General features: G+C 41.0%; 1 pseudogene; it reads right to left on the bottom strand.

Moving 5' to 3' along the window:
* Nucleotides 1-3,528: 3,528 nt before the first annotated feature.
* On the bottom strand, nucleotides 3,529-13,803 carry LOC116991158 (annotated as a pseudogene).
* Between the last annotated feature and the right edge of the window lie 2,384 nt (nucleotides 13,804-16,187).

Below are 16,187 nucleotides of genomic sequence, written 5' to 3' on the forward strand. Positions count from 1 at the left end.
CTATGCTATATGATTCTGTGAATCAATGAATAATCTAGTAAAGCTCATGTTGGAAGACTGGCTACAATGGAAGACATTGGGATAGATGTGAACCGCAGCGAAACTATAGTTTCTGTTTAGTCTTTGTTTTAAAGATGCAGAATGGAAACTGGCCGTTTGACCCACCAAGTCCATGCCCACCATTGATCAGCCATTCACACTAGTTTTATGTTGGCCAATATTCACAGCCACTCCCTACATACAATGTCATTTACAGTGGCCAATTAACATACAAAGTTGGCGATCCAGTCAGTATTAATAACACAAAGTGCTTAGAGGGAGATTATGTTAATGAAACAGTTAAGACAACAGGATAACTGACCAAATGTACATAACATGTGGTTAAAGAACTGGTTTATTAGAATTACCAAAGCCTTCAAATATATTTAAGCAAAGAGTTTTGCAGGGGAGTAGACTGAATGACTAAGTGAATTTATAATTGGTCAAAGTTATAATTGTATACTTTATGTATCTGTCAATGACTTGCCATTTGTATATGCTCATGTTAATGGGTTACATTTTTAAAATAATCTTTATGGGAAGCAGATAAGTGTACAGAGGGGGTGGAAGATTGCAACCTTAACTTGGTCCAGCCTGTTTTGACGAATGCAATCAACCTGGCGTGCACAATCAAATAAGATCAAATAGAACAAGTTGTCCTACAGTTTTAGGCTGTGCACGCCATACGCAAGAAGAAGAATAAATGTACAGATGTTCCTGTGTATCTTTGAGCAGTGAAATCTATTGTGCAGTATGATCATCATACATTGGTGTACTGGGTGCTGCTGTTTCATTATGGAACAGCTGCCTTCAGTAAAGGATTTTCTGTTATAATTTCAGAGCGCAGCAACGACAGATGGAAACCCAGAGATACTACTGGCAAGCATTTTCGTGATTTAATGACAAAAAGCCTTCTCAAGGACCTGTTTCAATGTTATATCTCTAAACTAAACTAAACTAAATGAATTTCAGTGGGAACAGCAGCGTGCCTTCGTCAGAAAGCAAATTTCCTCAATTGCCATTTGTGGATGATTTAAACGAATCCTCATGTGAAATGTTTTTGTTTCAAACCTACTTTTTTTTTCATTGTTTGCTACAAACCTATCACACTCAGGGCTGTGAAGTAATGAGCGATACTAGCTATATGAGTTATAACCACAGTCCTGTGAATTAATTGTTAAAATTTACCATTGCTCCCTGGTGTTTGATGTCCACACGTAGAATTTGTCCTCTCTGATACTAAAGGCGTCCAGTGAACGTTCATGAAGAAAGACTCATTCTTCTTCGTTCGTGTCCATCTTCCATGTTTCAAATGTTGACATCGCTGTCATCGTCCGTCCTGAAGAGGACGCAAGCTTCAGGCGACAATCAGTGGGAGCCATCACTTGTTGCAATAGATGATGGTGGTAGCAGAATTAGCTCGGGATACCACTCACACATGTATATCACCTTGTAATAAAAGGATAATAAGCACCAGTAGGGTTATCAGTAACGCAGAGCGTTCAACAACAACGCCCTGTCCTCAATCTATGAATACAAATCTCAGTTGTAATTGCAAGCAAGAAGCCTGATTTTAATTTTTGCCTTTTATTTTCAGAATAGAGATGCTATCTGCATCAGTCATATTAGCCAGCCCATCTGCAGTCAGGAGCTAAACCTGATCATTCCTGGCTAGATCATTCTCTGTATTATTACAGGAGAGGACATTTGCCAATAAACTATGCAGCACTCAAAATCAACGGCAAAAAATGGGTCGTATACAAAGGGTATAAAGTATAGTTGGTGGAGTTAATCAGGGACAGAATCATCAGGAAGTGGCAATTATTTGTGGTAAACCTATTTGAAACGACAAAAAAAATTCTAATAGATTCAACATACAAAATAACCGCAAATTCATCTACTTGATCGTAAAACCAATTGTGTCACTGGGTTAAAAAACACAATGCAAAAATGAACCCTTTTATGGAGTTAGAGGGAGCCTATGTTGTACACACAGTGTGTGCTAAATTTTCAGTTACTATAAAAAGATAAGAAGATATGAAATGAAAGCAGAAATAAACCATATGCCTTTCTTGAGCCTGCACAGTCATTCAACAACAGCCCAGTTGACCTCATCCAGGCCTCAGCTGCATCAGTTTGCATGTTTACTATAACTCTTGATACATCCAAATTCTTAAATCTTCTCTCAACCCTCAATGCACCTGATGAAAATGCCACAAGATAAAGAAACATGCCTATCTTGTGTTGTTGTCTTCAGTTAAATAGCCCCTGCAGGCAGATAAACCTTCAAAGGAGGCAGCATCTGAATTAGGCAGTGTTAAAGGTTACTAACTATAAACCAGGTTACCACCTGAGGTTTAGAGTTATAGTCACACAGCACGGAAACAGGCCCAGTTGACCAAGGTGCCCCATCTACAGTATACTTGTCCCACCTGCCCGCACATGGCCTATAGCCCTCTTCACCTTTTCTATCCATGTACCTGTCCAAGCCTTTTAAACGTTGGAATTTCTGCCTTAACCACCTGCGCCAGCTCATTATCCAACTGTGTAAAAAGGTTGTCGCTCAGGTTCTTATTAAATCTTTCTCCAATCACCTTAAACCTACGTAGTCTGGTTCTCGATTTCCATACCCTGGATAATAGACTCTGCATCTACCCTACCTATATCCTTCATGATGTTATACACCTCTATATAGAACTCATTGCCACAGACATTGGGAATTTTTAAGATGGAGATTCTTGTTTAGTAAGGGTCTCAAAGGTTATGGGATGCAGGCATGGAAATCGCTATCAAAATATGGAGGGGACCGGGGGACAGGGGAGACACAATTTCTTGAGGGCCGCGCGCACGCACGCGCGCGCACACGCGCACACACGCGCACACACGCACACACACGCACACACACACACACTGGGGGTACAGCTCCCGTCCGACTCCTGACCTCTCTGGCCACGGGGGGGGGGGGGGGCACTCAGGTGGGGATGGGACAGCGCCGGACAGCCGGGATCGATCCTGGCTGCGGATGAGGCGCAGGTCGGTGCCGAGAGTGTTTTGGCACGTCTCCCTCCTCCAATCACCGCACTCTATCCTCAGTCCCAAAGCCCCCTACTCCTGCCTCCTCCAATGATCGTGCTGAATCATCATGTTCTGCCCCCATTGCCTGCTGACCGACGTCTCTCTCGTCCAATCGGCGCCCTCGATCAGCAGTCCTATCCCCACTGTCTCGCGGAAAGCGGAGATTTCACCAGGTTTTAAAATCCGGATTACAAAAACTTGGGGGGGATCGTTCCCCACCTCTCAAAACAGAGGGGGGACATGTCCCTCCTGGCCCACCTGGGATTTCCGCCCCTGATGGAGTGAAGGGAGGAATATAGGCGGAAGAGTCACATAACGTGAACAATGTTTTGTAAATGGCTTCATCTCATATAATGGTGGTAACTTCACCACTGAGGAGCCATGTTATCCCATAAATACAACAATACAACAAAAAAGTGGCCTATGATTTTATTCAATTTAGTACAAGACACAGAGTACAGTGATCAATGGTTTTCCAGCTCACAAAAGTTGTTGCTACAGAATAATACAGTGATTGCTTTGAGAGGTTGCATTTCAAAGAACACAATATGACATTTTATACACCTGATTTTTTACTGTTACTGTTTGAGTAGAATTATTTGCTTTATTTCCCGAACTTGTTTTATTCCCACTGCAGCTGATGCTGATCTTCCTAATTATCTGCTTTCCCGGTTTTAGCAACCTCCAATATAGTCACCAAAACAAACAATTTTTCACAAGATTTATACGATGAACATTGGTAGTTTATGGGATAACCCATTTAATCCGTTTCCATTACTCTCTGAAGCATACTGAAGGCCATCTTCAAAAATAGGAGCTTTCTCCCCCCGAACCCTAAGTTTGATTGTCATATGTGGAGGTCCCACCACCATTGTTACACCCAAGATCACCATTATCCACATCTTCTAGCTATTACCCCATTGCCCAAGTAAGATCAGGATTATTCGGTGAAGAACCACTCGTTATACCGATTATATTTTGGGTGAAATTCATCAATAACTTTTATTCTTTCGGGATCCCAGACACAATCCTCTTCCAAACCACTTGAAACCATCCCACAGTTTGGAGGGCACCAAGCAGTGTCATAGCCATGATAGTGCCATGTCATCCGGAGTGGGTGCTCTTGATTATCTATCTTTTTGACTTTTCCCACATTGACTAGCAACTTAAGCACGATCCTTTGTCTGGGATTGATGCGCCAGGGATACCCGCTTGCTTTTTGGAGGTCCCTACTGACATAGACTCCAGGGACCGAGCATGCCATCCTTGGATTGACGGAAACCATTTTGACTAATGGACTGTGCATTTGCAGCACTGGTTCCATGGTACATCACATAGATCTTGTCTTCAACTGGTGACACAAAACTTTCGAGGCACGGTGGATTAAAACCAGGTCCATCTTCTTCAGCCCATATACTTTGCCGATAATAAGCCATGGTAACGAGTTGAATTTGAAAACTTGCCTTTTGACAAAAATAAAATAAAATAAAAGTAAGAGATTTATTAATTCTGTCCTTAATTCTTAACAAAATCTGATCATATTTCCCCCTCCGCTTTCCCCCTCCACCCTGTCCCCTTTTACGTTTCACTGCTCCACTTCTTTTGTTTTACCATTTCCTCTTTATTTCACCTCTAGTCTTTATCATTATCTCTAACCATCTATCGATCGATTCCTCTTCTCTCACCTATCACTTACTGGGCTTTGCCCCACCCCTTCTCTCCAGCTTCCTCGTCCCTGCTCCATCAGTCTGAAGATAGATCCCAACAAGATCCCAAAACAAGATCCATCCATTTCCCACCACAAATGCTGCCTCACCTGGCAAATTAATACTTTATACTTTGTAATCAGTACTTTGTTTTTAGCTCAAGCACCTGCATTCCCTTGTGTCTCCATATGCCCTTCATGTTTTTCCATGCTGGTGAATCTGCCAAACAGATTCTTGGAAAAACATAAGGTAGACACAAAATGCTGGAATAACTCAGTGGGACAGGCAGCATCTCTGGAGAGAAGGAATGGGTGATGTTTTGGGTCAAGACCCTTCTTCAGTCTTTCGCTCCACTGCGAAATTTGCTCAAGGTATGTTGCACCACTTGGAAAAACATACCCTGGCTTTGACTCAACCACAATCTTAAATATTGTAAAGGTATTTCAATGCCTTATGATATTGCCCTGACCAATATATCAATGAATAAATGTCTTGACTTGTATGTTGTGGTCTATATATTTTTAAGGATGAGCTGGGTTATGGGTTGTCAGTTTCCTTTTCTATGCAGAGAATAAATTAGTCAAATCTGGTTTTGTGATAGTGGAAAAGAAATTCCTTCCAGAGCAATGGATCAAAAATTTACTTATCTTTCTAGATATATATGTATATTTTGACATGTCTTCGAATCAACGCTTCACACTGCCTCGGCAAGGCCACCAGCATAATCAAGAGTGAGTATTAGTTTCTCCCCTCTACCCTTTATGCAGGTGGTACAGAAGTGTGAAAACGTCCAGATTTAGGGACAGTTTCTTCCCAGCTGCAATCCCCCATTAGTATCACTAATTAGAGCACAGTCCTGAGCTACCGTCCACCTCCTTGGAGACCCAATTGGACTTTATCTTGCACTAAATGTTATTCTTTCATCCTGTATCTGTACTGCGGACAGCTTGATTTTAAGCATGTATAGTCTTTCCGCTGACTGGATCGCACGCAACAAAAAAGCTTTTCAACACACCTCAGATACATGACAATAAATTAAACTAAACTAAACCAGACTAAACTTAACAAATTTGCCAATAGTTTAACCTTAGTACATGCGACCAATGTTTCTATCCCTTTCAAAGTTTGCACAAAATTCTAAATATGGTTTCAATAACAAGTTATGCAGAGTTGTAATATAAATGCAAAATACCAGAATCCCTCAACAAATCAGAAAACATCTATGGAACGAAAAAGGTGAATTAACTTTAGAGGTTGAGTTCTTACATCAGAACTGGCCACTTTGGGCACAAGTTGCAACAGTTGATTTTCTGAAGAGGAAAAGGAGTGAAATGGAAACTTAAAGGCACGGGAGTGAGCACATTGACATTTTCCACAAGTTGTGTGTCTCTCTGTTCCCCGTTACTGACAACATTAAAGTGTGTTTCACCTCGTACACCGCTTATTATTTCTGCTGACAATGAAATAAAAATGCAAGAATTCATTCACAATTGATCTTCCAAAGGAAATCCAACTTCAACGCACGTGAGATTGCAATAACAGGAAACGACGGTACAAATTTGTTGATTCAATCCTCTGCCGTTCAGAGTCTTATTGACAGAAACTGTTACATGAAGCCATCAATATTTTTAACACAGTCCCATTTTCGCAGGAATACGACATGACAGCCTTAAAGATAATATCCCAGGGAAAAAGCACACAGTTATGCAATTAGTCCCACACCCTTGCTATTGTTAATAGCTTTTTGTTTTTGTAGTTTTCAAGTTTCCCGTTAAAACTTCACCTTCACTCATTATTAATATTAAATGTGTAAGAAAGTTCTCCTCTTCCCCTTTATTCCTTCACCACTTACAGTTTGGATCACACCCACACAGGAGCAGAGATCATCGTTTTACTCACCCACCGTTGTCCAGGAAGTCACACTGCCATCAGGATGGGCAACATCTGTACTTTATTTCGAATTTTTTGAGTTTCAGTTTCAATTTCTCCAAAGTAGTTTTATAACGACAGTTTTTGAGTTTATACTTCTCCAAATTCATTTGCATATAAACATCAAATGCCAATGTTTAAAATCAGTTGAACATGCAAATTAATGGAAATACATAGCAGGTTAGGCAGCATCTGTGGAGAGAAACAGAGCATTCACATTTTAAGTCTGTGGCCTGTTCGAGTCTGATGGAGGTTATTGACCTGAGATGTTAACTATTTTTCTCATCACAGAATGCTGCCCAACTTGTATTAATTCCTAACTTTTCATAGTTTCCTTCTTATAGAGGTGTATAAAATCATGCGAGGAATAGATCGGGTAGATGCACAGAGTCTTTTGCTACGACAGTTTTAAAGGGATATGGGCCAAATGCAGGCAGGTTTGACTAGTGTAGCTGGGCGGTGTGGGAAAGTTGGGTGGAAGACTATGGCTTTTTCTGCTAGCTATCTCCCCTCTCCCTCAGTCTGAAGAAGGGTCCAATCCCAAACTGTTGTCCATCCTTTTCCCTCCACATATACTGCCCGACCCACTGAGTTCCTCAAACAGTTTATATTTTGCATCACGTACATCACCTGTTCCCTCATCTGTGATTATTAAATAATGCTGAGAGACTGAGAAAATAAAGTGCTAAACATCCTTATTACGAACAGTTACTGTCTTCATGATGTGCATTTTTTAATCTTTTTTTCCTTTTTGCAAAGGATCAGTTATTAAGATGTAAGTGTCAATTAGATTTCAGTTCAATGTCATTTATATGTGATTGGAAACAAGGTCAAAGTTTTCTCAAAAGCTGCATCACCTTACTGAATGAACTGTGGCAAATTTAACATTAGATGAGCTACATTCAATTTTCTCTCATTTCACTTTAGTATAAGGCAGTGATAATCTGTGACCGGAAAAGCAAACGACTGTTGCTGATGGCACAGAGTTTATTTTTGTAAAACCACATTGTTCAATTTCCTTTGGTAGAAATCAATTAATGAATCAACTAATCAACTAATTCTGCTCTGGACTGATTAATATTATAATTAGTGAATTAGGATTGTGAAACTGGTCGGAGAACTAGGGTGGTGGAGAGACACAGAGAGAGGGAATGCTAGGATTACTTGAAGTTAGAGAAATCAACACCAGTGGTATGAACACTGCCACAGCTGCATACAGTATATGTGGTCTGCAGTACAAAACTGATCCACAATTATTGGAAGAGAATTTCACAATAGTTCAAGCATTCATCTACCTTTGTTTGCCACAACCACTCCTGACTTGTGTGTGAGTCATCCATTTGCAATCTTCATATAGAGTTCTTCAGAAGACTGTCACCGTATAGAGGTTTATAAGATTGTGACAGGGATAAATAGGGTAAATGCACAGAGTAGGGGAATCAAGAACCAGACAACATATAGTTAAAGTGAGGGGGGGAGTAGATTTAATAGGAAACTAAGGTGTGACAGGGTTATGGTAGGAAAGGAATTGAACATCTGGCATAAAATGAGAGGAATGTGAGGGTTGGAATGAGTTTTCTGAGAGACAGGCAAACTAACTGAAGAAGGTTTACTATCGAAATAGAAATGGCTGAAAGTAGTGCCATTGGCTATAGATGAAGAGGTTCAAGTTCAAGTTCAAGTTCAAGTTCAAGTGAGTTTATTGTCATGTGTCCCTGTATAGGACAATGAAATTCTTGCTTTGCTTAAGCACACAGAAAATAGTAGGCATTTACTACAAAACAGATAAATGTGTCCATATACCATGATATAAATATATACACACATGAATAAATAAACTGATAGTGCAAATAACAGAAAGTGGTTGGTAATAATCAGAGTTTTGTCCGAGCCAGGTTTAATAGCCTGATGGCTGAGGGGAAGTAACTATTCCTGAACCTGGTTGTTGCAGTCTTCAGGCTCCTGTACCTTCTACCGGAAGGTAGCAGGGAGATGAGTGTGTGGCCAGGATGGTGTGGGTCTTTCATGATACTGCCAGCTTTTTTGAGGCAGCAACTGCGATAAATCCCCTCGATGGAAGGAAGGTCAGAGCCGATGATGGACTGGGCAGTGTTTACTACTTTTTGTAGTCTTTTCCTTTCCAGGGCGCTCAAATTGCCGAACCAAGCCACGATGCAACCGGTCAGCATGCTCTCGACTGTGCACCTGTAGAAGTTAGAGAGAGTCTTCCTTGACAATCCGACTCTCCGTAATCTTCTCAGGAAGTAGAGGCGCTGATGTGCTTTTTTGATGATTGCATTAGTGTTCTCGGACCAGGAAAGATCTTCAGAGATGTGCACGCCCAGGAATTTGAAGCTCTTGACCCTTTCAACCATCGACCCGTTGATATAAATGGGGCTGTGGGTCCCCCTCCTACTCCTTCCAAAGTCCACAATCAGTTCCTTGGTTTTGCTGGTGTTGAGGGCCAGGTTATTGCGCTGGCACCATATGGACAGTTGCTCGATCTCTCTTCTGTACTCTGACTCATCCCCATCAGTGATACGCCCCACAATAGTGGTGTCGTCAGCGAACTTGATGATGGAGTTCGCACTGTGGTTCGCTACGCAGTCATGGGTATAGAGTGAGTACAGCAGGGGGCTGAGCACGCAGCCTTGAGGTGCTCCCGTGCTGATTGTTATTGAGGCTGACACATTTCCACCAATACGAACAGACTGTGGTCTGTGGATGAGGAAGTCAAGGATCCAGTTGCAGAGGGATGCGCAGAGACCCAGTTCTGCGAGTTTGGTAACCAGTTTGGAGGGGATGATTGTGTTAAATGCCGAGCTGTAATCAATGAATAACAGCCTGACATATGAGTTTTTGTTGTCCAAGTGGTCCAGTGCGGAGTGGAGGGCCAGCGAGATCGCATCCACCGTTGATCTGTTGTGGCGGTACGCGAACTGCAGTGGGTCCAGGTTTTTGTCGATGTAGGAGTTGATTTGCTCCATGATCAACCTCTCAAAGCACTTCATCACCACCGGCGTTAGTGCCACTGGTCGATAGTCATTGAGGCATGTCACCTTACTCTTCTTGGGCACCGGTATAATTGATGCCCTTTTAAAGCAGGTGGGGACCTCAGACCTCAGAAGTGAGAGGTTGAAAATGTCCGTAAAAACTCCCGCCAGTTGGTCCGCACAGGTTTTTAGAACACGGCCGGGTATACCATCAGGACCAGGTGCTTTTCGGGGGTTCACCCCTCTGAGGTGCGCAGTAGGCCAGTGGTGAGAAGAAAAACAGTTACATAATGGAGCCAAAAACCCCCGCAGATGCTGGAATTTTGATCAAAATACAAAGTGCTGGAGTGGATCAGCAGGTCAGGCATCATCTGTGGGGGGAAGTGATAGACGACATTTTGGGTTAGAGTCCTTTTTCAGATTGATTGTAGTAGGGGATAGCTAGGATAAAAAAGTGGAGGCGGAACAATGCCTGGCAAGTGATAGGTGGATGCAGGTGAGGAAGGTTAGATGAAGAGGAGTGAAATGTAAAGACAGAGGGATGGATATTGTTGGAAGGCAGACAGGTGGAAGGAGACACCCGGGAGAGGGATTTAAATGAAAGGAGAGACCAGAGGGAGAAATATAGGTGGAAGAGTCACATAACGTGAACAATGTTTTGTAGATGGCTTCATCTTATATAATGGTGGTAACTTCACCACTGAGGAGCCATGTTATCCCATAAATACAACAATACAACAAAAAAGTGGCCAATGATTTTATTCAATTTAGTACAAGACACAGAGTACAGTGATCAATGGTATTCCAGCTCACAAAAGTTGTTGCTACAGAATAATACAGTGATTGCTTTGAGAGGTTGCATTTCAAAGAACACAATATGACATTTTATACACCTGATTTTTTACTGTTACTGTTTGAGTAGAATAATTTGCTTTATTTCCCGAACTTGTTTTATTCCCACTGCAGCTGATGCTGATCTTCCTAATTATCTGCTTTCCCGGTTTTAGCAACCTCCAATATATTCACCAAAACAACCAATTTTTCACAATATTTATACGATGAACATTGGTAGTTTATGGGATAACCCATTTAACCCATTTCTATTACTCTCTGAAGCATACTGAAGGCCATCTTCAAAAATAGGAGCTTTCTCCCCCCGAACCCTAAGTTTGATTGTCATATATGGAGGTCCCACCACCATTGTTACACCCAAGATCACCATTATCCACATCTTCTAACTATTACCCCATTGCCCCAGTAAGATCAGGATTATTCAGTGAAGCACCACTGGTTATACTGATTACTTTTTGGGCGAAATGCATCAATAACTTTTATTCTTTTGGGATCCCAGACACAATCCTCTTCCAAACCACTTGGAACCATCCAACAGTTTGGAGGGCACCAAGCAGTGTCATAGCCATGATAGTGCCATGTCTTCTGGAGTGGGTGCCCTTGATAATCTATCATTTTGACTTTTCCCACATTGACTAGCAACTTAAGCACAATCTTTTGGCTGGGATCGATGTCCAGGGGATACCTGCTAGCTTTTTGGAGGTCCCTACTGACATAGACTCCAGGACCGAGCATGCCACCCTTGGATTGACGGAAACCATTTTGACTAATGGACTGTGCACTTGCAGCAGTGGTTCCATGGTACATCACATAGATCTTGCCTTCAACTGGTGACACAAAACTTTCGAGGCACGGTGGATTAAAACCAGGCCCATCTTCTTCAGCCCATATATTATCCATATAATACGCCATGGTAACGAGTCGAATTTCAAAACTTGCCTTTTGACAAAAATAAAATAAAATAAAAGTAAGAGATTTATTAATTCTGTCCTTAATTCTTAACAAAATCTGATCATATTTCCCTCTCCGCTTTCCCCCTCCACCCTGTCCCCTTTTACGTTTCACTGCTCCACTTCTTTTGTTTTACCATTTCCTCTTTATTTCACCTCTAGTCTTTATCATTATCTCTAACCATCTATCAATCGATTCCTCTTCCCTCACCTATCACTTACTGGGCTTTGCCCCACCCCTTCTCTCCAGCTTCCTCGTCCCTGCTCCATCAGTCTGAAGATAGATCCCGACAAGATCCCAAAACAAGATCCATCCATTTTCCACCACAAATGCTGCCTCACCTGGCAAATTAATACTTTATACTTTGTAATCAGTACTTTGTTTTTAGCTCAAGCACCTGCATTCCCTTGTGTCTCCATATGCCCCTCATGTTTTTCCATGCTGGTGAATCTGCCAAAGATTCTTGGAAAAACATAAGGTAGACACAAAATGCTGGAGTAACTCAGCGGGACAGGCAGCATCTCTGGAGAGAAGGAATGGGTGATGTTTTGGGTCAAGACCCTTCTTCAGTCTTTCGCTCCACTGCGTAATCTGCTCAAGGTATGTTGCACCACTTGGAAAAACATACCCTGGCTTTGGCTCAACCACAATCTTAAATATTGTAAAGGTATTTCAATGCCTTATTATATTGCCCTGACCAATATATCAATGAATAAATGTCTTGACTTGTATGTTGTGGTCTATATATTTTTAAGGATGAGCTGGGTTATGGGTTGTCAGTTTCCTTTTCTATGCAGAGAATAAATTAGTCAAATCTGCTTTTGTGATAGTGGAAAAGAAATTCCTTCCAGAGCAATGGATCAAAAATTTACTTATCTTTCTAGATATATATGTATATTTTGACATGTCTTCGAATCAACGCTTCACACTGCCTCGGCAAGGCCACCAGCATAATCAAGAGTGAGTCATAGTTTCTCCCCTCTCCCCTTTATGCAGGTGGTACAGAAGTGTGAAAACGTCCAGATTTAGGGACAGTTTCTTCCCAGCTGCTATCCCCAATTAGTATCACTAATTAGAGCACAGTCCTGAGCTACCGTCCACCTCCTTGGAGACCCAATTGGACTTTATCTTGCACTAAATGTTATTCCTTTCATACTGTATCTGTACTGCGGACAGCTTGATTTTAAGCATGTATAGTCTTTCCGCTGACTGGATCGCACGCAACAAAAAAGCTTTTCAACACACCTCAGATACATGACAATAAATTAAACTAAACTAAACCAGACTAAACTTAACAAATTTGCCAATAGTTTAACCTTAGTACATGCGACCAATGTTTCTATCCCTTTCAAAGTTTGCACAAAATTCTAAATATGGTTTCAATAACAAGTTACGCAGAGTTGTAACATAAATGTAAAATACCAGAATCCCTCAACAAATCAGAAAACATCTATGGAACGAAAAAGGTGAATTAACTTTAGAGGTTGAGTTCTTACATCAGAACTGGCCACTCTGGGCACAAGTTGCAACAGTTGATTTTCTGAAGAGGAAAAGGAGTGAAATGGAAACTTAAAGGCACGGGAGTGAGCACATTGACATTTTCCACAAGTTGTGTGTCTCTCTGTTCCCCGTTACTGACAACATTAAAGTGTGTTTCACCTCGTACACCGCTTATTATTTCTGCTGACAATGAAATAAAAATGCAAGAATTCATTCACAATTGATCTTCCAAAGGAAATCCAACTTCAACGCTCGTGAGATTGCAATAACAGGAAACGACGGTACAAATTTGTTGATTCAATCCTCTGCCGTTCAGAGTCTTATTGACAGAAACTGTTACATGAAGCCATCAATATTTTTAACACAGTCCAATTTTGGCAGGAATACGACATGACAGCCTTAAAGATAATATCCCAGGGAAAAAGCACACAGTTATGCAATTAGTCCCACACCCTTGCTATTGTTAATAGCTTTTTGATTTTGTAGTTTTCAAGTTTCCCGTTAAAACTTCACCTTCACTCAATATTAATATTAAATGAATATTAATGAATGTTAATATTAAATATGTAAGAAAGTTCTCCTCTTCCCCTTTATTCCTTCACCACTTACAGTTTGGATCACACCCACACAGGAGCAGAGATCATCGTGTTACTCACCGTGGTCCAGGAAGTCACACTGCCATCAGGATGGGCAACATCTGTACTTTATTTTGAATTTTTTGAGTTTCAGTTTCAATTTCTCCAAAGTAGTTTTAAAACGACAGTTTTTGAGTTTATACTTCTCCAAATTCATTCGCATATAAACATTGTTTAATGCCAATGTTTAAAATTAGTTGAACATGCAAATTAATGGAAATACATAGCAGGTTAGGCAGCATCTGTGGAGAGAAACAGAGCATTCACATTTTAAGTCTGTGGCCTGTTCGAGTCTGATGGAGGTTATTGACCTGAGATGTTAACTATTTTTCTCATCACAGAATGCTGCCCAACTTGTATTAATTCCTAACTTTTCATAGTTTCCTTCTTATAGAGGTGTATAAAATCATGCGAGGAATAGATCGGGTAGATGCACAGAGTCTTTTGCTACGACAGTTTTAAAGGGATATGGGCCAAATGCAGGCAGGTTTGACTAGTGTAGCTGGGCGGTGTGGGAAAGTTGGGTGGAAGACTATGGCTTTTTCTGCTAGCTATCTCCCCTCTCCCTCAGTCTGAAGAAGGGTCCAATCCCAAACTGTTGTCCATCCTTTTCCCTCCACATATACTGCCTGACCCACTGAGTTCCTCAAACAGTTTATATTTTGCATCACGTACATCACCTGTTCCCTCATCTGTGATTATTAAATAATGCTGAGAGACTGAGAAAATAAAGTGCTAAACATCCTTATTACGAACAGATACTGTCTTCATGATGTGCATTTTTTAATCTTTTTTTCCTTTTTGCAAAGGAAGATGTAAGTGTCAATTAGATTTCAGTTCAATGTCATTTATATGTGATTGGAAACAAGGTCAAAGTTTTCTCAAAAGCTGCATCACCTTACTGAATGAACTGTGGCAAATTTAACATTAGATGAGCTACATTCAATTTTCTCTCATTTCACTTTAGTATAAGGCAGTGATAATCTGTGACCGGAAAAGCAAACGACTGTTGCTGATGGCACAGAGTTTATTTTTGTAAAACCACATTGTTCAATTTCCTTTGGTAGAAATCAATTAATGAATCAACTAATCAACTAATTCTGCTCTGGACTGATTAATATTATAATTAGTGAATTAGGATTGTGAAACTGGTCGGAGAACTAGGGTGGTGGAGAGACACAGAGAGAGGGAATGCTAGGATTACTTGAAGTTAGAGAAATCAACACCAGTGGTATGAACACTGCCACAGCGTATGCTGTATATGTGGTCTGCAGTACAAAACTGATCCACAATTATTGGAAGAGAATTTCACAATAGTTCAAGCATTCATCTACCTTTGTTTGCCACAACCACTCCTGACTTGTGTGTGAGTCATCCATTTGCAATCTTCATATAGAGTTCTTCAGAAGACTGTCACCGTATAGAGGTTTATAAGATTGTGACAGGGATAAATAGGGTAAATGCACAGAGTAGGGGAATCAAGAACCAGACAACATATAGTTAAAGTGAGGGGGGGAGTAGATTTAATAGGAAACTAAGGTGTGACAGGGTTATGGTAGGAAAGGAATTGAACATCTGGCATAAAATGAGAGGAATGTGAGGGTTGGAATGAGTTTTCTGAGAGACAGGCAAACTAACTGAAGAAGGTTTACTATCGAAATAGAAATGGCTGAAAGTAGTGCCATTGGTTAAAGATGAAGAGGTGCGCAGTAGGCCAGTGGTGAGAAGAAAAACAGTTACATAATGGAGCCAAAAAACCCCGCAGATGCTGGAATTTTGATCAAAATACAAAGTGCTGGAGTGGATCAGCAGGTCAGGCATCATCTGTGGGGGGAAGTGATAGACGACATTTTGGGTTAGAGCCCTTTTTCAGATTGATTGTAGTAGGGGATAGCTAGGAAAATAAACAACACTTGGGGTTAGAGCCCTTCTTCAGATTAATTGCATTCGGGGATGCGAAAGCCAGTAAAAAGGTGGAGGCGGAACAATGCCTGGCAAGTGATAGGTGGATGCATGTGAGGAAAGTTAGATGAAGAGGAGTGAAATGTAAAGACAGAGGGATGGATATTGTTGGAAGACAGACAGGTGGAAGGAGACACCTGGGGGAGGCATTTAAATGAAAGGAGAGACCAGAGGGAGAAATATAGGAGGAAGAGTCACATAATGTTGTGAACAATGTTTTGTAGATGGCTTCATCTTATATAATGGTGGTAACTTCATCACTGAGGAGCCATGTTATCCCATAAATACATCAATACAACAAAAAAGTGGCCAATGATTTTATTAAATTTAGTACAAGACACAGAGTACAGTGATCAATGGTTTTCCAGCTCACAAAAGTTGTTGCTACAGAATAATACAGTGATTGCTTTGAGAGGTTGCATTTCAAAGAACACAATATGACACTTTATACACCTGATTTTTTACTGTTACTGTTTGAGTAGAATGATTTGCTTTATTTCCCGAACTTGTTTTATTCCCACTGCAGCTGATGCTGATCTTCTTAA

This window comes from Amblyraja radiata, chromosome 33 (genome assembly GCF_010909765.2).
Source record: "Amblyraja radiata isolate CabotCenter1 chromosome 33, sAmbRad1.1.pri, whole genome shotgun sequence".
NCBI classification, from domain to species: Eukaryota; Metazoa; Chordata; class Chondrichthyes; order Rajiformes; family Rajidae; genus Amblyraja; species Amblyraja radiata.